Genomic DNA, 26,725 nt, shown 5'->3' on the forward strand with positions numbered 1-26,725 from the left:
AGCACATTTTGTCACTAATTGAAGCGGTTTTTAATAGAGATTTATTATATAAATGAAAATTAATTGTGTACTCGATACGATTTGGACGAATTATGCCCGTACACGGAATAAATTAATTTAGATTTTAACGTGATTGCGTTTGAATTTGACGTTTTACTTTTCATTTTGTTTGTTAAACGCTAAACTTATTCAAAGTTTCAACATTAATAAGATGGATGAAATTTTTGTAGATCCAAGAATTAAATAAAATAAAAACCATGAAAGTAATTTGAGAAAAATATGAGCAAATTTTCCAGAAAAAGAGAATTGCTTAGGTGCTTTTGTGCGTTTGCTGCGGAACCCTAGAAGACAAAGATTAGTACCTATGTTCTTTGTGAAATATTACTGAAGAAGATATTAAGAATATACTTCTTGGATTCGTATTCGTAATGTTGTTTGTTTCTGTACAAGTATTTTATAATTACTCTGTTTCAAGTAGTATATTTAAGTGTTATATGCATTGTATAGAATCAAAGAGTATTTACTGCATCATTAACATAGGTAGGATGCTCGGAAAACGTTAAATATGCCTTGTCGTATTAATATATAACTACACAATATAACAGTACATAACATTTTTATTAATAATATGTTTTACTTTTCTAACCCATTACCTCCTTTGGGTACATCTACATCAATTATTTAATAACGAAACTTAATCTAATCAATGTTTATTTAATAAACATACAATTCTTATAAATTCCAAACAAAATGGTCATCGATGTCACCAAAAACGATAAGCCTGTCTGAATTTTTCATTACAAGCTACATTTTTTACTTAAAGCACTCGAATTTACATGTTATGAGTAAAGACGGCATTATGAGTTACTACGTGATTCTTCTGTTTTCTTATAAGCAAAAGATTTTTCTAGAAAAGATTTTATCACATTTTTTTCGTAACACGTGCCTACTATCGACATGTGGATTTTTGTGTATTGTTAGTCATAATACGATATAGTAATAAATAATTCATATATAAAATACTGCTAGAATGGTTTATTTCAGTTACTTTAATAGTTATTGGAATAATAAAAAGTGCTCTATGTTTATTTGCCACTGCCTCTTTATAGGCAAGTCATTTATAAACTGTTTTAGATATCGCAGAACTAAAAATTCACAGTTATTTTAAATACTTATATGCCTTTTACTGCTTTTTCCAAAGTGATTAAAGGAATACTATCATATTGATTAAATATATATCTTAGATACTAATATTATAAGGCTGAAGAGTTTGTTTGTTTGTTTGAACGCGCTAATCTCAGGAACTAATGGTCCGATTTGAAAAAATCTTTCGGTGTTAGAAAGCCTATTTATTGAGTAAGGCATCATAAGGATAAGACCAACAGGAGCGGAGCCATGCGGGTGAAACCGAAAAGTACAGTAAATATACTACAATTCTGGGTGGGTCCCCAACAACAGTGACTATCCAAGAAATGTTCGATAGCCATTAATAAATGAGAAATTACATACAGTCCAGAAAAGCAACGTTATATTTAAGGAGATATCGCTTCGCCCAAGTAATTGAAATCCCATTACCAGTGATGAAAATGAAGGAGCCTCCCAACCGAAGGAATCAGATGGCAAATAAAATGTGAATCGACCTTTGTCTTGCCCCGAGCGGGAAAAGATTCAATTTGTCAGGGGCTATGTGTGGGATAGGGCAAGAGAGCAAGAGATGGTGCGATATAAAAATAATAAATAATAAAAATAATAAAAAAATAATTTTTACCACTTATGGACTATGATATATAAAAGAGCTAGATACGTTACCCGCTCTCTATTTTGACAAGAAAAAACTCAGGTAAGTGCCCGAGTTTCACTTAGTCACGCACCATTCAGCGTCGTGGCTGGACGTTCTTTTTATATTTTAATCGGCAGTTGTTATTACGAAGTACATGAGTGAGACATGTATTATGTCTCGTGCGTTAATGCGTTAGTAAGTAGGTATGTATTAATTACGCTGTTTTTTAGTAATGATGTTGGCGTATGCCGCGTCTACTAGTATAATAGGTCATTGCTTATGGATCATCAATTTTTAATTGATTTGAAAGGTCAAGAAACGCGATATAATTACAAATATATTGTAATTGTTTATATTTATGTCTTTTGTCCATATAATTGTTTTGGGACATGAGATTGTGGCCAAGCGCTCCACTATTGTACAATAAAAAACTTTACTGTACTGTACTTTGTTTGTAGAAATAATTTTACCGTACCTAATTAAAATTATTTGTGCATGAATTATATCGACCGGCCCGCGAAGGCGCAAAAAAAACCGAAATTTACTTTAAATTATTTATTGTAAAAAAAATTACATAATAAATTACTCCTAACTTAACCTACGTCCCTCCCGTTCGATGTTAGAACTAAGAGTGCTCGTCCTCCTCGGCGGGGTAGCTGCAGCGTCGCGGTGGCGATGATTGCCGCAACACTCTCTGGAAGCGCAGGTGTGCGCGATGTCGCAATTCCTAACAGGTGCAGCTTCTTGGGTGGCCCCATGCATCCTCTAATCTTATATGTAGGTACATAACACCTCCCTCCTGAAGTTCAGCGATTATTGGCGGGCAAGGCTCGTTAATATCGCTGAAATTTCACCCTCCGCCGATTGATGTTCTATTTCTTCTTTTTGATTACCATGAACACTCGTAGTAATAGGCTTTGATGTACGCAGTCTCCGTACGACGTACCATGTCACTAGGGCAACTGCACTCGTTATTAATATAACATATATCGGTATTATGGAAGGCTGCATATAGAGAATCTCGTATCCGTTGTTAGTACTGATAGGCATTTCCATTGATATAGCTCTGTTACTAGCGTGTAATTTATCCAAATTTATCGAATTCAACTTCAAAACTTCTTCATCTGTATTATATTGGCTGGAATCTGGCAGGTTTGCAATTTTCATTATCTGTCCTTTGATATGGTCTTCTCGATTGACTATCTTGAAAGCCTCCGTTTGAAGAATGCAGTTTTTGGGTATTGTGGCTAAGTAGCTTCCTTTATGTAATGACGTCATATTGATCTTGCGAGCATGATAAGTGGATTTTTGATGGCTTGGGGAAACTGATGACGTAGTGGGCGTCGTCTAATTTTTCTAGTGCGGGCGCTCCGAGCTCCACAGGCGTGAAGAGACAAGATGCGACGACTCGTTGCGTGGTAATAAGGTGATTCACGCAGTCATTTTTGGATCGATGATGGTTCAGCTTGTCCTCACATAGATACCCTAGGCCAGACTTCGGGCATTCTGCCTCCATGTACATAAAATCCTCGTTGTGAATTGCCACAAAAGGATAGGGTGGAATTAGGACTTTACTATCTTTATTAGGAACTATGGATAATTTAAATAATTCAAAGGTAGCAGGAAGGACAACCGGGAACATAAAAACTATAACTATATTCCTATTACTATAATAATAGCCTAGTTTAACTAAATCAAAATATTCTCTATAATTAACTTGAGGGATTTGCTCTTTACCATAAAATTTGTGTAATTTATTTAGCATTTCTTTTAGAGAATTTGAATTGAACATAAGATGATGCGTACTTTTCGCACGAATAAAACCTAATAAATTTTCTAATCTATGTAATTCTTCAGATATATCATCTATATTATCTGATAAAATCGCTACGCGTTGAATTAAATCTATGTATAGAGTAACGTTTAAATTATTGGCCTTTAAATCATTTATAGCTATTTCAATTTTTTCCTGATTTTTAATTAAGTTGTTTAAAATATCAGATTGTTGTTCTATCCAATCTTTACTGAGGCTTATATGATTATTCATTTCTGTGACCAATTTATTCTCATTATTTTGTAATAATTTAATTGCGGTATCATATTTAATTGCATCTGTATAGTCTAGATTACCAGAAATACTTTTTATAACTGAACCTAAACCATCTATGAGACCTCTCTTTATGCGATTGGGTTCAAAAGTTTCCAACTGATTTGACAATTTAATAATCTTATAATGCAAGTGTTCAATATGTGAATTATAAAGCGAAAATAATTTATCGTGCAAATTAGGCGTTAATGAATTTAATTGATCCTTTACTATGGTTATACTATCACGAATATCCTTTAAATTAATAATTTGCAAAAATGAATGATAATGAGTGACAATTCTAGCAGTTCCAATATTAAATGGTAATATACCAGGTCCGTCATCCAAGCTAGTCAGGGTGGGATCTTCTGCTTGAATCTGGCACAGGATCAGAGGAAGGATTCTGTAACAATTTAGGTACCCTCTTAAGCCTAGATTTAGCAACAGCGCCATATTTCTTCTTAGTATAGATATGAATAGGTAAATCAGCCAGTACAGTATCGTGCGTAAAACGCGGTGCGGTCTTTTGTCGACTAGCCCTAGGATTTCTTACAAAAATTTGTTGATCTGGATAATACTGTATTTCGGGTTCGCGGTTCCTATTAATGTTTTCTGTAATTTGAGTACGGCGTTCCAAAGACGATTCATTAATAATTTTGAATACTTTGTGCATACTATCGCGATGTTCTTGCATATATTGCTGTAAGACATTTTCTGATAGATCGATATCTACAGGATCGCGGGGATCTAAATGACCGGTTATAATGTCAAGAGGCCTGCACTTCGTAAAACTGTGGATCGAACTATTATAGGCAAGAACAGCATACGGCATTAAGTTAATGATTAATTCACCACGTCGTTCAAGTTTTAGTAAACGTATGTGTTCTAATAAAGGTGAAGCCGTTCTACCATACCATTTTCGTTAGGTGCATGAGCTAATAACTTATGGTGATTTATTCTATGAAGCCTTACAAATTCACTGAATATTTGGTTCGTGAACTCAGGACCTCGATCCGTTACGACAGTCATAGGTAAGCCATGATGTGTACCAAACGTCAAAAGAGCCTGAACTACGCTTATTGCGGTTGCGTCCTTTAAACAATATGCTTGAGCATACTTAGAGAATGCATCTATTATAGTGAGATATTTCTGAGAATCAATACTAAGTAAATCGAGATGTATTATTTCAAAAGGTTTTGTAGGAGGAACTACGATTCGAAATTTTGGATTTACTGGAATTCTATCATATTTCCCTTGACCACATATGCTACACTCATTAATATATTTAGTTACTGCTTCCTTCATTTTAGGCCAAAAGTATTTCCTAGATAAAGATAAATGAGTTTCGTTAATTCCGCGATGGTTAGTTTTGCCTTCATGATAATTTCGTATTATTTCCTGTTGCTTAAAGTAATCTTTGACATTTTGCAATTCTAATTTTGTAAGAACTAAATCCATACATGAACTTTTAAAATTACTCTGTATTATTGGAACTATAGTACACATAGCATCAGGGGGATGAACTAGAATTGCAGTTTTTATCTTAGGATCTACATATTTTTTAATTAGTGAAACTATTTCGCTATCAATATTCGCTTTGTTAACATTAATATCTATCTTAGTATGATTTTCAAAAGGTTTTGAAATTATAGGCTTACTCGGTACTCTATCTATTAAAGTAATAACTATCTGTCTCTTAAATTTATTCAACGGGTGATCTGTTATAGGTATATCTAGAATTGGGTTCTCCGCGTCAGTATGAACTGTGACGGTGTCGGAATTTGCTGTAAGAGTACTTGATTTCGAATGTGCAGTAATCGTACTTGAATTTGAATTAACAGTAATTGTATCTGAACTTCTTCTTATTAACGAAGGTGTTGTTTCTGTTGGATTAACCGCTAAAGAATCTGTTTCCTCATTGTTAATTTGAATACGCGATAAAGCATCGGCGTTACAATTTTGCTTTCCCTGCTTATAAATTACGGTGTAATCGTATTCGCTAAGTTTGAGCCTCCAACGTGTGAGACGGGAATTAGGTTCCTTTAAATTCATGACCCATTGAAGGGGCCTATGATCAGTTATAATTTTAAACTTGCGGCCAAAAAGGTAAGGACGGAAATATTTCGTTGCCCAGACAATTGCTAATAATTCCTTCTCAATCGTACTATAATTAATTTCGCTACTATTAAGTGTACGTGAAGCGTACGCAATTGGTTTATCGGAACCAACGGGGCCTTGCGAGAGTACAGCACCGATGGCTAAATTCGACGCATCAGTCGTAAGAATAAATTCTTTATTGAAATCAGGATACTGGAGAATTGGATCGTTCATTAATAATGTTTTACACCTATCGAAACATTCAATGTAATCTTTAGAAAATGTTATCTTTGAACCCTTTTTTAAGCATTGTGTCATGGGCTTCGTGATTTTAGCGAAATCTGGTATGAATTTCCGATAATAACCTAATAGACCTAGAAATCGTTTAATATCGGTTGGAGTTTTCGGAAGGGGATACTTTTGGATGGCAGATATCTTATCTGGGTTAGGTTTTATCCCATCTTTGCTAATAATGTGACCTAGATACGCGGTTTCGAGTTTAAGAAATTCCGATTTATCCATTTGTATTTTAAAGTTGGATTCACGCAATTTCTGAAACACTTTCCCAAGATTAACGATATGCTCCTGTAAAGAAGTGCTAAATACTATTATATCATCTAGGTAGACTAGACAAATAGAATTTTGCAATTCTCTCAGTACATTATCCATTACTCTTTGAAAAGTAGACGGACTATTCTTTAGACCCATGGGCATTCTTAAGAATTCAAAATGACCATGTTCTACACTAAAAGCGGTTTTTGGAATGTCAGCTGGGTTCATTTCTACTTGATAAAACCCACTTGCTAAATCTAACGTTGTGAAGTATTGACAGTTACCCAATTTATGTAAGACATCTGTAATATTAGGAATCGGATATTTGTCATCCAAAGTTTTCTCATTTAACTTTCTAAAATCAACAACTAAACGCCATTTAACTTTGCCGGATGCATCTGCCTTTTTAGGTACCACCCAAATAGGAGAGCTCCATGCTGAATCTGATGGTCTAATAATACCCTGTTCTAACATCTTACTTATCTGATTCTGTACTTCCTGCCTATGAATAAATGGATAGCGATAACTTTTCGTATAAACCGGTATTTCATCCTTAGTTCTAATAGAATGCTTAATTTTATTCGTAAATGTTAAGGTTTCTCCTTCTATATAAAATACATCCGCATACTGTGAACATAATGACTCTAAATTTAAACGTTCCTCATTATTTAAGTGATCAGTACGCAAGCGAGATATTACCTGTTTCACACGGTCGGACGAACGTTTGGTGCGCGTGCACTCGTTATTATAAACCTCGGCACATACTGGTCGATCCATTGAAAAAATTACGTCATTACGGGTTGGATTAGAAATTTCCACGATAGCGCGATTGCTTTTCGCCTTCGTTAAACATTCAGAAATATGACAATTACATATAATTTGTTCCGGTATAATAGCGTCTCCATTCTCAACATCTATAGGTAATCTAACTAATTTACTACTTCCTGCGGGTATGACGTCCTCATAAAGATTAGCGTTCCGTGAGTCATATACTAATAACCGATTCGTAGCATTGCAAGTATTTAAAGTTTTAGTTTTATAATTAATTGATGCTTCCCATTTATCTAACAAATCTGAACCTATTAAGCCGTCGAAATAATTGTGAAATTTATAAACGAAAAATGTAATATCGTCAGGGTCATTAAATTCAGGAAAACTAGGTAATGTTATAGAATAATTACTACGAGTTACAGCATGAACATTACTTACTTCAAAGGGGTCATAATTAAGAGTAACGTCAGGAAAATATCTCTGTACTGCATCAGGGCTAAGAAAAGATTGGTTAGCTCCAGTATCAATTAACAATTTAAGTGGAGGATTATGAATTTGAATATAAGGAAGCTGACGTTGCGTGTGTAGATTTAATTCTATTTTGGTTTTTCTAATTTTGGTGGATTCTGAAAATCCTGATCGTGTTCTGAACGTACGTCACACGTTTCATCAGAATTTTCAGGTGCGTCTGTCTGTTTGTAATGTACATAAGGTTCATATTCCGTACAGTGATATTCATTGTTATAATAGTTATCCTCATAAGGATATAAATCGGTACAGTAATATTCTTCGTTATCTATATATTCATTATGATTCATCTCCCTAGTCTTAAAGTAATTACTCGGGGGTGGATTACCAAATTTTGACCAATCATGAGCGCGTGCAAAAGGTGTTGGTGGTAAAGTCTTTGTAACGTAATGGCTAACGCCACTCATAGGATGCGGTTTCGGTTGCGCGGGATGTTTAGGCTGTAATCTGAACGTATTGCTCTGCGGGTTATAGTTAGGGGGTGCAGCGCGGAAAATTTGCATAGTACGAGTAGGACGTGCTGGTCCCTGTGGTTGATTAAAATTTCGATTAAAATTTGGTGGCTTAAATTGCGGTCTGAACGAATGTAAAGGCTGTAGTTTAGAAGAGATAGGTTCACTAAAATCATTATGTCTATAAAACGGTTCATTCGAGTACGGCATTCTAAAGGGTACGTGGGGTTTCCTATCAAAAGTTTCATTACGTTGTTGAAGGTATAAAGTGCTTTGTTCTTCATTCACGTATTCTAATGCTTTTTCAATGGTTGCGGGGCGCATGCAACGTATACGTGAGCCTAACGGATCTCGTAGGCCACGTAGGAAAGCCTGTAGTGTTAATTTTTGATACAGGTCCCTTTTTGCCTCACGAGTAGTAACGACTGTTTCATGTAATGCTATATACGTCATTATAGTACTAAAAAGATGTTGACATTTTTCGTAAAACTCTTGAGGAGAGCTACGACCTTGCGTTAATAAGGCTAAATCGTTATAAAGGGCGGTCTCATCTCTATGGTCAGAAAAGTTATTAACTAATACGCTTTTGATACCGTGCCAAGTAGTAGGTATACCGTTTGCATTAATAACTCGGGCTGCAGGCCCAGTGATTTTATTTAAAATACCATTACATAACGCGGCAGTTTTTAAAGTATTTCCGGGATCTTTTTCTATAAATTCCTCAGCCAATTGGTCACTTAAATGTATAAATCTTGTTAAAACGTTAACATTACCATCGAATTCTGGCAAAAGCCTAAGTGCATTAAAAATTTTATCTAAATCTGACATTTTAGATATCTGTATTTCCTATACTTATAATATAAAATATATTAAATTTAATTAAATTTATTAACTTCGTTAAACTAATATAAAAAAAATAATAATCTTTACCTAATTAATATATCTGAATTATGAAATGAATTAATTCGCAAAATTTGAAAATTAATTAATTCGTAATTAATTAATATTTAAACTTATTAATCTTTTATCAACCTAATATCTATATTTGAATTTTACAATTTGATTTTGTAAAATTCGAAAATTAATTCGCGATGAATTAATATTTTAAACCTACGCGCTACAGTTCCTCGGTTCCCGTGAATGGGTAATCTAGGAAAACTTACAAATCTAGGAATGGCAAGTCACTAAGAGAATTAGTGTACTTACAGGATTTTCATTTCGGCCTTTCTTGCAGTATCAATGTTCGGATACCCTTCGCGTTGCGGCGGCCAATAGATGTAGGTTCTTGGTCCCCGTCGTCGTCCCTCCGATGGAATGGCAATTCTCGATGCTTGTAGTTTCGCGTTCCGAGAGACGGCTCTCGAGGATCATCCACAAGACTGCGCCAATTATATCGACCGGCCCGCGAAGGCGCAAAAAAAACCGAAATTTACTTTAAATTATTTATTGTAAAAAAAATTACATAATAAATTACTCCTAACTTAACCTACGTCCCTCCCGTTCGATGTTAGAACTAAGAGTGCTCGTCCTCCTCGGCGGGGTAGCTGCAGCGTCGCGGTGGCGATGATTGCCGCAACACTCTCTGGAAGCGCAGGTGTGCGCGATGTCGCAATTCCTAACAGGTGCAGCTTCTTGGGTGGCCCCATGCATCCTCTAATCTTATATGTAGGTACATAACACATGAAGTATTTCCAGTCGTATTGCTGCTAAATAATTAAAATGACACAAAACTTTAAGGATAAGGCACAAGCGCAAGCGATTTTGCAATCGCTTCCGCTCATAACACAAAGGGCTGATAGTGCTGACGCAACGCAGTGCCTCAGGGGGTTAGGATTTTTGTCGTCCGACACCTGCCCGAAAGATCCGCTTTCTTGTTTATGAATTGGTATTGAAAATGACAGGCGTTTAGTATGGACAAATAATTACATTGAATGTAATAGTTTTAGCGTAATGGAGGGTGGAATGATTAGGGTAAACGAATTTATTTACGGTTGGATCGGATTTTCATACTTTTGCGTATTTGAACACAATGGTGGATCTTTGTGAAAGTTTTGATTCGTGTGAAGGATATTAGTGTTCGCATAAAAGTTAGTTAGTATAGTTATTTGTGTTAGTTCATTTGATGAAAAAAAGTTACTATTATGCTTTTATGATTTTGTTTCAAGCGGGAATCTTAATAATTATGTTTTGTTAAGCAATTCAGCACACCCTTATTTTATACAGACAAACATAAAAAACGTATGAAAGAAAAAAAATAATAAGTAGGTATCTCTGATTAAGTAACAGTTTTCAATTAGCCTCTTATCCTCAGTAAGTGATACAGCTGTAAATAATTTCAATTACACACATTCAATTTAGGAAAAAAGCCTTGATAGTGAACAAGACGCAATTGTAAGGAACACCGATCGCCCTAAGGGAAATCGACTCGCTACAACATCTATGTTTTTATATGGTAAGTGGCGTTATTTATGTGTTTTACCTTTTTTGTTTTTCTAGCATGGAATAAGGGAATTGCTTTTCATAACTGTTAAATCACTTGTCGCCTATGTTTGTTTGTATGTTCAGGCAATAATTTCTTAATTGGATAATTAATTATGTTCTTAATAATCTGTACAAAAAAATGAACCAATTATTTTTCCGCAAAGTAGAGGTAATAAAAGTCATCTTAAAATAGATAATGCTGTAAACATCCCTATATAATTAAAAACGCAGCCCCAACCACAGCCAGCAAATTAGTTACCACCCAATATTTATCGGGCAAATAGCGTCGGCAAACAAAATTTCCTTTTTTCATTTGATCAGCAACGGTGCCTTTGATCCAGATCGGTTATTGCTTTACAAAGGGTAAAGTTGTGTGTTTGTCTCGACCCTTGTCGGTTTTCAGCGAAGATTTAATATAAATTCAGACGTTTTTGTAATTTGTTGACGGTACACAAGTTTTTTTAATTAGTTTTTTGGATACGTAAGGATTCTAAAAGCGAGAACTTTTTGTTTAATTGCTTTCATAGGTAACTGGGCCAATCACTTAAAATTTTTTAAAATTAACAGTGGATTTTAATATTATGTATTTCGTGATCAATATATTGTTTTGCCAAAATACACGTAAATTCATACATTTGCAATTATTTTCTGAAAATTATTTCATCTTTTAAGACTTTTCAAGTAATTTAATATACAAATTATTCGTAATATATGGTTTATTTCATATACTATGTCGCAATAAGCAGTAGTTTTCACCGCAACACTTCAGTCCTGTAAACTACCAATTCAAATTTCGCGATGAATAATTTAAAGATTATATTGCGTTTTAAAGCGTTTTAAAATATACTTTAATTCTCAATAAACAATAGTTACGCTTAATCCAGTTGGAAGAAAAGGATTAAATAGAGAAAATATAAAATCTCATAATTTTTATGACGCAATCAATCTACTCCACAAACTTGAAACTTCATCATTTGTTAAGTCTCCTTGTTAGTAGTTAAATAATTTAATTCAAAAGAACATTTCTCTGTAAATAGAACTGCAAAAATTACAGTCTTCATAAAGTGTGTTCGCATGCGACGGAAAAAAGGCGGCGTTTATTTCATACTCCATAGATTTTTATTTATAACTAGCGGTCAGCCCCGGCTTCGCCCGTGGTACATGTTTACGTTTTCTCTACATAAGAACCATCCTCGTACTTCAAGGAATATAATAAAAAAAGAATTATCGAAATCGGTTCAGCCGTTCTCGAGTTATGCGCTTACCAACACATTTTGCGATTCATTTTTATATATTAGATTGTATAAAATGACGAAAAAATTGACTTCTAGACGACTAGAGTCGACTAAAAGTCAATTTTTTCATAAAGTAACGTAACTTCGTATAAGTGAAATAATGCACATTTTATACCCCTTCAATATACGTGAAGACCACTGCGTAGACAATTTGTGAGCGAATTTGGGCGCGAACAAAATCCTACCTTAAGAAGTCTCTTTCCGTCTTTACTACCTGTCGCCATAATCTTACTGGGGATTGAGTTACTTGAAACTTGGTTGTGTTTTTTACAAAATACTTTCTTATCTGCAAAATGGTTAAATTAGTATTAGACTGATGAATTTATTCTCCTACGAATGGTATAATATTTTCGTATACACATTACTCATAATATTATTAATAGGAAAAAACTGTATATTTATAAGAGTTTGTGCACGGTTACCCAACTACGAAAATTTTTAGTTTATTAAATTTAACAACGCGTGACTACACTTCGTGTGTAAACCGCCTAACACAAGAAACTTTCGTCTCGAGAGGAAAGTTGGCAACTAGTTACTATATCGGGATTATTATGGGCTTAAGGTAAAACCAAGTAATTCTGTTTCATATTATTGGACAAGTTTTTTATGATTCCGACTTGAGATTAGGTATCGTAACAATATTATTTGACCACTTGATTGTTTATTAGTTTTGGATTATTGACTTATTGGTTATAACTGTTCCATATTATACGGTATTATAGTTTTGGAAGTTTTCGTATGAAGTGCTGTTATTATTGTTATTTATTGAGTATATCCGGTAGGAGTTGGATTATGTATTAAGCTATAAATAAAACATGTACATTATTACTACTCATTTAGACCACCCATACCAGGACTCATTCTACTCAAAGAAAATGAGAAAATCTTTATAACAAATGTTTAAGTATACCTGTTGTATACTAATATTATGTAGAGTTATTAACTCAAGTATTCTATTCTGGCGGTATTGAGTAATAAATATCTATCCTTCCATTCTTAAGTACAGTAGGATTAGTTCCTACTAGCTATCATGAACGGCTCATAAAATTTTCTTTTCTTTTCCAGTGAATGAAAAACAAAAAATATGTTGTAAAACTCAAAGATTTATTGATCCAGTTAGACTTCTTCTAGAACCACTTTTAAATTGTAATAACACATTTTTAACATTTACCACCGATTCGGAAAGGAGTATCTATGGGGAAGAACCAGCAAGAAACTCGATAAAAAATTGAACTGTCGGTTTCCATAATCGGGAAAGATTAGAAATCCATTACATCATAACATTCAGGGAAGAAAGGAAAAAGTGTCATAATATTTACATAATTGCATTACTCAACGCCACCCGTGAAAATATTAGAGGACACCTGCCTCCTAACTTTTGCCTCTAAAAATATATATTTTAAACTTCTTTCATAAATCAGACTAACTTGTTTACGAAGTAATTTCCTGAGCAGCGGTGGATTTTTGTAAATACTTAAGTTACGTCTACACGATTTGTAAAATATACTTCTTTAATTTATAATTATGTAAAAGAGAACCTTTTTAAATAAGCCTTTTTTCACAATAAGCGTTTTTTTAATCTGATACATAACCTTATATTTAAAAATAAATTATTTTCCAGGACATCCATTAAAATCAAAATATAAAATTTATGTTACATAACTTAGGATAAAAAGTCATTAAAAAAGTTTTCCTATATACTAGCTTGGTTTGATACTAGCTATGCCTCGCAGTTTTACCCGTATTGCTCCGCTCCTATTTGTCAGGGATAAATGTAATATTAGACCGGGGAAACAATTTTTCTAATCGGATCCATGGTTTTTGAGATAAGCACGGTTAAGCAAGAAAACAAACAAACAAACTCTTCAGCTTTAGCTTCAGCTTCATTTTTTATAGATTTGTTTTAATCTCGATTCAGCGTACTGAATCACTCAAACGCCCTCAATCTATACTAATATTATAAAGCTGAATGATTGTGATTGATGATGATGATGATTTGTTTGTTTGTTTGAACGCGCTAATCTCAGTAACTACTGGTCCGATTTGAAAAATTCTTTCGGTCTTAGATAGCCCATTTATCGAGGAAGGCTATAGGCTATATATCATTACGTTAGGACCAACAAAAGCAGAGCAATGCGGGCGAAACCGCGGGGCACAGCTAGTAATATAAAAACTTCCAGTATATTCGGGCTTATATCAATAACTCTCGTCCCCAGTTCCTATAGCTCCCTGGAGTCGTTTATCGCACCAACTTAGAGCTGACAAGTCACTGAAAGTTTTCAACTGTTTAACTTTCGTGTTTTATCATTCATACATTGTCCTCTGGGCTGAGTTTGGGACACACTTATAATAGAATAAGGCAACTAAAGGAAATTGGGAAAAACGTTGTGTCCTTGGCCAATCAAGGATCGATTGCTTAGGTATCGCACTGCAAATGTTTCCTGGGTATGCTTCAATAAATAAATAATGTATTTAAACTATTATTAAAACTACCTACAATCTACATACTGAAAGCTCAACATAATACAATGCAGTGTAGTTTAGTGCACAATATTGAAGCCGAAATGCCATCCATATTAACAACGCAATTTCACATAGAAAAACAAGAACAAAAACGATAGAAAAGACTTATCACCTCGTCCGAACAGATAATCTGAAATGCTTCCGCTCCATTGTTTTGAGTATCTCAATAAAGTATAAACTAATTTATTAATAACAACAGAAGTTAATGTGCTTTTTAAATTAAAACGAACTTACATTTCTACTATCTAAACAAATATGAACTAATATTATAAAGCTGAAGAGTTTGTTTGTTCGTTTGTTTGAAGGCGCTAATCTCAGGAACTACTTGTCCGATTTGAAAAATTATTTCGGTGTTAGATAGCAGCCCATTCATCGAGGAAGGCTATAGGCTATAATATATCACGCTAAGATCAACAGGAGCGAAGCAATGCGGGTGAAACCGCGGAGCGCAGCTAGTAAAAATATAAACTTCTTTATTATAAATAACGACATAAGTTCATTTGCCTGCTCATTAAAATGAACTTACATTTCATTTTTTTTACCTACATAACCAAATGATTATTAAACATAGAACAAAATCCGTTATCTCTTTGAAATGCAGATTAAAATACTAAAAACTCAGTCAATAAGTAAAGTATGAGCTTACAAAGTTATTTCGCATTTTAATATTGAAGTTTCAAGTTGGCTAGAGACTACTGGTTTTTAACAGCGCAATAAAACTGCACAGTTCTTAGGTTTATGTCTTTAGTTACTGCTTTGTCGTTCATTTCGTAACACTTTTACAGATTTATATTGCTTTAAATTAAGTATTTTCCTTGTTTTCAAATAAAGCTTGTTTTAACGAGTTTTTAATCGACTCGTTTAGGAAGGGTAGGTTTAATTTCTAATAAAAAGAATAAATAATATTTTAGGCTAGTAGTATTTTATAAAAACTCACTATATTTATAAATGATTTTTATTTTTACACTAACGGTCCACCCCGACTACGCCCGTTTATTTACGTTTTCTTTACATAAGAACCATTCTCGTACTTCAAGGAATGTAATAAAAAAATAATTATTGAAATTAGTTCAGCCGTTCACACTCACACGTGATGCCGTGACAACGCGAAACGGGTTTCATTTTTATATACCTAGATAGATTATGCAACAAAATATTTGTCTTACTTTATTGTCGTAGAATATTTCATAATAATTATTTCAAAACCTGTTTAAAACATATTTGAATTTAAACAAAAATCACACACAAAAACAAATACTTACAACTTACTTACTAATTACTTAATAATTCTAATAAAATGACATAAAATATTTATTGTTGAAACTCAATTATTAAGGTGTATCTAAAAACACAAGCTCAATATGCTCGGCAAAGCCTGTCATAGAGCGTAATGAATGTTTTCCAAAAACTACATAACATAGTTACCTACAAACTGTCACTAATTAATACAACTTTTGGTATTTTCACAATTTTCACTCATTCCTTTTTATGTTCGCTAACTTTTATCCATTTTGCTTTATAAAGTTTTCCAACTGCCTGTTTCATAGCGTATATACTTATATAACTGTAGGCAATGTAAATGTTATGTTTAATTTATAATTACTGTAATTTCAGTGGAGTGGAGCCGAGTCGTGTTTCACGATTTTATTTTATCATTCATGCTCGTTATTTGTGTGATTATTGTACTTTAGTATATTACTTGCGCACTGTATAAATTCGTTGCGTAATCTATACTAATATTATAAAGAGGAAAGGTTTGTAATTATGTATGTATGTATGGTTTTCACGCATAAACTACTAGACCGATTTTGATGAAATTTGGCACAGACAATCTTTACACCCTGAGAAAGAACCTTTTATTGCGAAATATGTAGGGAGCGAAGCCGGGGCGGCGCTAGTCGTATGATAAAGAGCGCGGAGGTATGAAACTATAAAGTCTGTAAAGAAAATAACTTGGTTGACTAAATAATATTATGATGTGTGATTGGTTATTGTAAAGCGAGTAGTTTCCATGGAATGACTTGAATTGAAGACTCCTTTATAGAGGTGAAAGCATAGTTAACTCTGTAATATTGTCTACTTATTCTTTGTCGTTTTTAGGTTATTATTAATTATTTCCTAGTATTAAAATGTTTTGCATTCTGTATCTATTACACTATCATTAATCAAAACTTAATTGAATACATTTATAACGAATTTTGTACAAAACGCAGAATAACTACTAGAATATTTGAAGAACTATGATATATAAAAAAGCTAGATACGTTACCCGCTCTCTATTTTGGCAAGAAAAAACTCAGCTAAGTGCCCGAGTTTCTGGACGTTCTTTTTATATTTTAATCGGCAGTTGTTATTACGAAGTACATGAGTGAGACATGTATGTGCGTGAGAGTGAAAGAGAGAACTGTATTGGTGATAATGCGTTAGTAAGTAGGTATGTATTACGCTGTTTTTTAGTGCAATGATGTTGGCGTATGCCGCGTCTACTAGTGTAATAGGTCATTGTTGAAGAACAGGTGCAACACATAATATTTTGCATTTGCAATATTTCCAGGTATATAAAAAGATACACCTGCTTTTACAAAGATATATGGAACTATTCCACAGTAGAGGCATCTCAAACAATCCACCTGTACACTGTACAGTGTACATGCGATGCCAAATAAAATTCTCGCGTTTGACGGTATAGCAGGTGTAAAGTGCTGCGTAAACGTCAAAGATTATGTAGCAGATGTGGCATAGAAACTGTGTGGAATTTGTTTAAGAGAAGAGGAAAAATCTTTTGTAAGTATGATGACCTATTTGCTGAATTTTCGGCATATAATGTAGAGCCATAATCTTATAGGAAGTCTTTTGTGGCATTACTTTTACGCATTGGTAAGACTGTTAAGTGTAAAATATGCCCAAATTAAACACTATCGCAAATTAAACCTATACATTCTGCAAACACATTTCTGGAATATTTGCTATGCTCTTAATACCATTTTTCATTATTTGTATGTCTCGTTGTAGTTTTTTTCGAAGATAACGATAACTTCAAAATATCTTATTGATAATAAAACCAGACCTACAGTGACACATTCACAGACTACTAAACTTATAATCCTTGATATTAAAAGTACCATAACAAACAAAACTAGCAACACCTGACTACTCTATGTCAAGCATCGTTTCTCGCTCGATTTGAATTTATTCCCAGTACGAAACTGTTCCCAAACTTTACTGCATTTCGAAGTTTGGAATTCCTAATGTTCGCAGAACTAACACACGATGTCAGGGCTTGCCGTAAAATCTAATAGCTTAGCTCTAGCAGCTAGGTATCTAGGGAATGAAGGAGATCGCGTCAAAGCAGTACAATTATGAGACTTACAATGTTCTCAACCTTTGGAAATCGAGGTAATTACCTGGTTAGTGCAATAATGATTGCTATTCGAGTTGTTATGCTTGTGAATATGCAGGTTTTATCAATGGTATTGATTGTATTAGCTGTTTAGTGTTTAGTTTAGGCACACCCCGGACACTCCATACAAAATTATCGTTTTGACAGTCACACTGTAGAGACTGCAAATGCGTGTGTTAACGCTTTATGGTTGGCACATTTTTGACTAGCGTAAAAAAAAATTCGCGTTTTTCTGATGAAATACATCCGTAAACAGCACAATATCTAACCATTTTCTACGAAAAACGATAATAACAAATCCAAAATAATAAAATTACTTTAAGTCAATTTGATTAATGTTGTCAATCTTCGTTGCGTATCGTCCCTGTAGAAAAATATGGACCATTTTATGTCTGATCGTGCGGGGTGAGGTAAGTGTTTAATTTTGGCGGGAGGCGGAGAGTGTCCGTTCTGTAGCGTTTAGCTACTATTATGTATTCTGTGGTTTAGGTTTGTAGAATTGTGGTTATTAGTAGAAATATATAATGTACTAGCTTTCCGCCCGCGGCTTCGCCCGCTTTGTGCTTTAAACTGTCCTATCTCTCAAGTTGGATCGAACTGCACATGGTGTGCTAATTTTATTATAATCGGTTAAGTGGTTTAGGAGTCCATTGAGGACAAACATTGTGACACGAGATTTATATATATTAAGATTTCTGATGTGGATTGAAATATATTAACGCTTCGTGAAGAATAATAAAAATTTATTTTTGAACGTTAGTAATAAATAAATATGAATGGTTCGATTCAATACTATTGCAAAAATAAATGAACTTTTTTTTATTAATGCAGCTTAATATTTATCAATAAAACTTATAAAAATTATTATAAATATTTTAATTAGTCTTGAAAGCAATTTTACGCCACCAGAACGTGATCTGCAGTGAGAATTTAATTAGATACCTACAACAGTCTTTGTTCTGTTATAACAATGAAAAAATTGAATTTTATTTATTGCAATGTCTTTACAATTTACGTGGCAATACTGATTTATTTATAAATCAAATTAATATTAATTGTTGAAATCACTGAAATCATAATCTTTACTAATATTACAAAACTGAAGAGTTTGTTTGTTTGTTTCAAAAATTTTTTTAGTGTTAGACAATCCATTTATGGAAGAAGGATAGAAGGTTAAGATCATCACGTTAAGATTAATAAGAGAAGAACAATGTGGGTAAAAATGCAGGGCTAGTTGTGTGATAATTAAGTAGCATCCGCTAGCTACTAGTAGGTAGGAAAAGCTGTTAAGTACTAACGTACTTACATTAACATACACATAAATGGTATTCATGTCCTCCAATTACACAAAACAAAAGTATGAAACTGTCACAAAAGCGCATCAAATTAGTCAGACCCTTAGCTCGCGAATTCACCATGCATTTTATTTTCAAGTGCTCAGAGGTGCAATGTTTTTCAGTTTCGGCTGAAGGGCCCTCCTAGCTGTGATTACTGGAAGAGATTATTGTTCAAACTGTTGACACGAACGTTCCGTAATTATGGCCACAATTTGCATTGTTTTGTGGTTGAAAAATGCTTTGTTTAAAAATGTTAAACTAGATTCGCGTAATGTTGTTATATGCGTTCATTTTGAATAGTGTATATTGTTTACATTTAGATAGAACTATGTGTAACTTTTTCCAGGTTACGAAGCATTATTTTGAAACTTCTAAGTATTTTATAACATAGACATAATATATATCAACGTCGTAACCTACAAAAATTAATTGTTAACTTTATTTTATTCTTTGCATTCCAAGAAGGCACGCACTAGCGGTTAACCGCGCGGTTAGCCGCTTTCCCATTTTAATATGCAATTGCTTTTATGATTAGTGCGTACAATCATAAGCGGTTGCATATTTAAAATGGGAAAGCGGCTAACCGCGCGGTTAGCCGCCCCCGCGGTTAACCGCTAGTGCGTAAGGGCACTAAGGGCACATAAAGCGGAATAATAACTCTATTATAAAGCTTATAAAACAAATCACTAGCCGTCATTGTTAAAAAACAATCACTAACATACATACATAATATCATGACATAAAACTGATATAAAAGGAAAACATTTCATTTAACCTAAAAAGGCTCTTTTGTTTCGTTCGGTTAAATTTTGTTTTTAAGCGTTTATAAGCATTATGAGAACAATGCGAAAATCCCTATGGGCAATATTATTACTTTACCAATATGAATAAATTTTAATAAACTGGGAACGGGCCATTATCCGCAGCTTATTGCAAATAAATGAGTTTATTCATCATTAGCTTGCATTTAGATGTTAATTTCTATCCTTCAGTACCACATAATATTGTTTATATGTCCTATTGTAGAGTATTACTTTACATGCTGAGTCTAATAAAAAATAACTCTGTCTGTCCGTCTGTTACTCAATCACGCCTTAACTACTGAACCAATTTGCATGAAATTTTGTATAGAGGTATTTTGATACCCGAGAAAGGACATAGGCTACTTTTTACCCCGGGAAATAGGATAGGTTTATCCTGGAAATCCCACGGGAACGGGAACGGACGGGTTTTTCTTTGACTGCGCGGGCGAAGCCGCGGGCAGAAAGCTATTACTAATATAAAAGGCAGTGCATGATTAAAAATAAAGTAAGTTAGAAGGATTGATCAAATTTGAAATGTAAAGTCCTACTCCACAGCGTATGATTATTAAATGTTTAGAATTGTAACCGTGCCGGAAAATATTTGTTTATATACAAGATGAACAAAGTATCATTAAAAACTATGAAATACTTTTTGACTTTATCGATTCATCATCACTTTACCAATCGAATCTTAGCCTTTTGGTCTATACCTATAATCAAAAGTATAAATAAAAATGTATTTATTCTTCTCCTTAACACAGCTATTTACAATAATTACAATCAATAAAATCACCTCAAAAACTACGTCTATCTGAACTAAAAACATTTTGTTTCAATCAGCGCCTACTTCGTATGCGAGTCGCGATCTCAATCCCGCATCTCAAATGAATCCCACCTAATCCCACCATTCGTTTCGATCCGGAAGGTGTACCTTAATCGCTCAATAGGAATTTAGAAACAATGGCCGATAAACGAATTGTAGATTGCGATCTGTTTGGAACAGTGGATATTCTGTATCTTTATGAAGAGAAGTATTGAGTTCACGTTAAAATACCTAGAGTTTATGCACATTGCCATATTATGCCTATCATCTACTGATAGTTCTTTAATGTTTTTCAGCCTATTCATCGGTTTTTTTTCTACATGTAACGAATAATAGAGTTACATTCGCATTTGAATATAATTTAGAAATAAAATGCACTTATATAACTCAATTTTTTTTGTGTACATCCACCATCCTATTATAATTTTAATAAATACGGTAATTATATTATTAACTTTCCATTTCCATTAAGATATTCACCGAACAAATATACACACTATACAATTATACATATAAAACTTAACCGTTTGCAACGATTGCAACAGTAGGTAGATACGTACATCTTTGATATATTCTCAAAATAACATTGTGTTCTTAAATCCATACAATTTGGTCCACAGATAGTATCTGCTTGACGTATGTTTCGATTGCGGCCGTGAGCGAGCGCGGCCATTACGCCCTCCTCCAAATTGATTAGTATCGTTCTAGAAAAACTTACCGACAACCCTCGTATTTATCTCCGAATTTGAATGATCTACGGATTCCAGATTGCGTATTAGTTTTATTGGGAAACAAATTGGAATGCGTGTTTGTATGAATAAGTTTTCTTTGCAATTCCTAAGGCTCATGTCCGTTAGTAATAAAACTTTGTACTGTAAATGATATGGCTTTTCTTGAATTCACCCTTTAAACTGATAGATATTATGTATATATTTTGTTTGTATGTCTATCAACCAAATATCTGACTCTGAACCGCAACATAACGTATATAACAATATCTCCTGATCGTTTTTAACAAGATTGGCCTATATAAAACACTAGCGCCTAGCGGTCCGCCCCGGCTTCGCCCGTGGTACATATTTCACAATATTTTTTTTTTAGATTGTCTGTGCCAAATTTCATCAAAATCGGTCTAGTGGTTTATGAGCCTATTCATTACAATCAAACAAACAAAGTTTTCCTCTTTATAATATTTAGTGTAGATACTTTGTATTCACAACAATGTTAATCACTATTTATGTAAGAAAAAATACACGTAAAAGAGTTTTACTTCAAGCAAACATGACATAATTTTCCAGATAATTCCAGCAGTACGAAATCGATAAAGCCGCGTCAGTCATCGCTGATAGCAGTTATTTATAACAGGGATAATGTACAGCTAAGAGCAAGTGTGAAGTATGCGATTTAAATGCAGCTCGTAAATCCACACTGCACTGGAGTCGCATTGGCACGCTCTGTGTGCATACATACTGGTTAGCGGAACAGCTAGCAAGAGATGCGGTTATAGATTTGTCTGGTAGTTATGAAATCTATATGTAATGGCTTCATTTGGGTTTGGTGACGATTAGAAAAACTAAGATTAACTTTATGTAAATGCCAACAAGGTTTTTTCCTGTTGTTTTCTTACAGTTACAGTAATGATCATGTACTAGGTATTATGTTTCTGTAAATTATTGTATAATGATGACTGTCAGGATTTTGAGCGCATTTTTATGTATTCGTCATGAACAATAATTCTGGCTCCTTACATGAATCATGTGTTTTTACATAACATCAGCTATTTTCTTCAGAAATTTATTTTTATTCTAGACTAGAAATATTTAACAATTGTAATATAGGACTGTTTTCCGAATACCGATTCGGTAAATACTAATATTTGTATTAAAAGTCAAACACTCGATATGAAGTTTATTTTAATTATTAAAAAATTGAGATTGAACATCACACATACATTAAGATTCTCAGAAAACAAAGCAATAAAATTCTAAATTATTTATTTCAGTTTAAGCTCGAAAAGTTCGACGACATGTGTCATCCGCCAACCCGCACTTGGCCAGCGTGGTGGATTATGGCCTGTACCCTCATAGGAGGCCCGTGTCCCAGCAGTGGGAACGTATATGGGCTGATGACAAAAAAGTGCTCGAAAAAAGTTCGCCAAACGTACTGTCTGTGTGTATCACGTGTAATACTACAAACCGTGTATTGTACTGCGGTAATTAATGTAAAACGCTGCCGGTTTTAACTTGGCCGGAAAATGGGATGTTATGTTTGAACCTTTTGTCCGAAGTTAACTCGCGTATATATTATTATATAGTTTCGCTCTTTAACCGCTTATTTTGTGCTGAATTAAAATGCTCGGTTATTTTATTTAACTGTTGTGTACTTTAATAATAATTGTTAACGCGACTCTTCGGATGTTTATTCAAAATAAATGGAGCTTCGAAATTTTTATGTTTTTACATCAAAATTTGTAAGAATTTAGGGTCCATGTATGTGTGTCACTTTTATTAAGATATATTGAAAAATAATAATTATTCCAAACTTTATAATAATCATAATCTACCTAATTATCGAAATCAATCACAGCAATAAACCAATTGTAATAAATAAGTAGGCAACTTTCAATTAAAATACAATATTACACGCGAAGGTGTATAGAAGGATACTTCAATTATAAAATACTGAAAAGCAAAAACAATTTACGAACGATATTGTCCAAAAATTACCCCCTAGGGGAAATTTAATTTTAATAACACAGGAACATAATTTAATTTGTTCCTTTTCATTTATTTACTTAGGGCCGATTTTTCAATCCGTAGTTAAAACTTATCCGCCTAAATACTAAAGTACCTATTACACGATAATATTAATATTATGTCACCCGTAAACCAAAGAATACATTTTAAAATGGTAGTTTAGTACGTTATACGAATAAGTATTAACCAAGGATTGAAAAATCAGCCCTTAATTAATAGAATAACAGATTGCTAGTTTCATATATGTCAAATTACTTATCAATGATCCGAGCCCTTAGAAATTGTAACTTGTTATTTATGTTTTGTTTACAGATATTCTTCCACTCGTATTTATTGTAAAAAAATAAAAATAAAATCTCAAAAGTATGAAACACATGACAATACGCGCAGTGAGCGTAATTAAAAATTCACGTATATATTCTTAGCGTCGCGTCGTTGAGTAGACGAGCGTTTTGAATGCTTCTACAAAAATTATGCATTTTATGCATTGACGTAATTTGTGAGGTAGGTACTCTTACTAAGTATATTCTAAATGTAATCGCTAATTATATTATGACCAGTGCAGCGGGATTTAACACCTGCATCTTCATCATTTTTGTACGTTATCTACTGACATTTTCTTTAATAGTATTCGCCAGGGATTGAACTCAAGGCTTGGTCGTTAGAAATTCGAATTTTTCTCTAACTCTAACGTTAAACTGCATTATTGCAATGAAACATACAGTTGATAAAATGTAAATTATATTATTATGTGCAAGCATCATCGTGAAGGAAATGATTGTGTTTGAAATTAAAAACTTTTGAAGGATTTTAACCGCAATTTTTTCACTATAATAATATTATAAAGTTACGCTGTAAAGGTGTTAGTCAGCATAGAAATAAAATCCGTTAAAAAGTTTTTAGTTTTTAAAATCTCAGAGTAGGTACACGTATGTAGATTAAAATATATAAAAAAACGCTCGTTTACCCAGCACTCGTTTTCAAAACAATTTCAAACAATGGTTAGTTGGTCAACGCCCTTTGCGTTGCATAATATAAATAGGATTTTCATTTGTGTGTTTGTGAAGGTTTAACCCTTAGCTGGTATCGCCTTTTTTGGCAACACTACCGGTATCGTGGGTCAAATTCTACCCATACCAAACAATCTGTTGTAGAACGTAGATTTTTTATTATTTGTATAAAATATGGTTAGATAAGAAATAAAAAAATATTTTTTCACAAAATTAACTTTATTTAATTTTAGAATATATAAAAAAATATCATGTTTTACACGGATTTGTAATTAACCTTATTTTATGGCACTTTTTGGTTAGTGTGCACTTAAAACATAAAAAAAAAATAGAAATGTTAGAAAAACTTTAACTAAAATATATTTATGGCACTTCTCATATCTTTATTATAACAAAAAAATAAATTGCTTCTGAAATCAGCATAAAATAAAAAAAATGACAACCAAATCCAAAATGACTTCTACCATCAAATATCATCCTCATCTTCTTCACTCTCATCTCTCGTATTTTCGTTCCTCGTATATTTTCTATTATTCTCGTATTTCCTCTTCGTTTTCACTGTCGTCAGAACTTACTCCAAATACACTGTCTTCTGAGCAACTAACAGATTAGGGATTGTCTCGATCGCTGATGATTTTGTGGTCACAAAGTTGGTTTACATTTGGTATTCTTTCATTTTTCAATTCCAAATCATCACTTAAGTCGTCCATCAACTCCTCGATTTGTCTGTCGTTCAAAAAGCCCTCCAATGTAGTACAAATAAACAATAAAACAAAAAAGTAAGTAATTACACTCAGTGAAAAAAGTTACTTATTTGGTGTCGTGGGTCGAACGTGACCCAGAAAGCTACATACCTCCGCTCCTAAGATAGTCACGGTGCTGCACATCCACCCCCCGCTGCAGCTAGTGACGCACTGAGAATACTTAGAAGCGCACAGTCGTTGCATAAATATTTAAAGAATTATAACCGAAAATGTGCGCTTCTGGGTCAAATTTGACCCACGATACCTGCTAAGGGTTAAAACAGGAAACTGAGTGAGATTTTGTGCCTGAAATCCCTTAGTTTTCATGTTTCAACTGTTTGATATTCAGTTTGTATATTTAATAGTTACTTAATAGACATTTTTTTATAGGAAACTCAGTCAAAGCACACTTATGCTATCAGATATTACCGTGGTTATAGATTTAATCTAATGCCTTTTTTAGGGTAAATTTTTATACACTTACGCATTCACAGCAAAAATTATGATATCAGCAGTTTATTTCCTGCCAAACCTAGATCTTTTTTGTTCCTCCACCAGAAATCAAACTTCGGTATAAGCTATGTATTCATTGACATGTTAACCACTGTACCCAGGAGGTCAAACTCCAATCCAATAGATTTTTGTTATGACCATTGCCCAAAGCACACAGCACTCTATCACAGTGCGGCCAATCGGTTCCATGTTGACAGATTGACGGATTGACACATTAATCACAAGCGGTCTGTTGAATTGACCCGGCGGCACCTGTGCTGTTAATCTATAACTGTTATTTTGAGAGATATTTATATGAAAAATCTTGAAAGTTGGTTCTAAACTTGCATGTTTATTCAGCTTGTTAGTACCGCTTCCAGGTTGAACTGAATCAAAATAAAATATGGCCTATATCACTCAGGATTAAGGTAGACGATACATACATGCAAGTTAGTTAATTGTGTATAGTCAAATTCTACCCGAATTATTTGGTAATTAATATATTTATCATTTAAACTGTTTTTTGCAGTGAAAAAAGGTTATGAACCGTCAATGAGTTATGTTCATTTTTTTTAGATAAAATTATTTATTTATTCCATACTATTACTACATAATATAGCCTTTTGGCAAAAGCTACTTAAAAGCTCTTGAAGCATGAACCAGATTATTTTGAATAATACTTTTTGGTCACAGAAAAATATCCTAAATACACACATATCTATTTTATTTCGTAAAAATCCGCGTACTATATTTGAATTTTAAATCCAACAATTTTTCTCTTGACATACCAGCTAAG

At 33.5% G+C, this 26,725-nt stretch overlaps 1 long non-coding RNA gene across 1 annotated transcript; it reads left to right on the top strand.

Annotated features, from left to right (window-relative positions):
• The first annotated feature begins 15,279 nt into the window (after positions 1-15,279).
• LOC123699937 lies at positions 15,280-24,893 on the top strand. Its single transcript, XR_006752576.1, has 3 exons — positions 15,280-15,291; positions 19,073-19,075; positions 24,752-24,893. It is a non-coding gene; the product is annotated as an uncharacterized LOC123699937 (long non-coding RNA).
• The last annotated feature ends 1,832 nt before the right edge of the window (positions 24,894-26,725 follow it).

This window comes from Colias croceus, chromosome 18, assembly GCF_905220415.1.
Source record: "Colias croceus chromosome 18, ilColCroc2.1".
Classification (NCBI taxonomy): domain Eukaryota; kingdom Metazoa; phylum Arthropoda; class Insecta; order Lepidoptera; family Pieridae; genus Colias; species Colias croceus.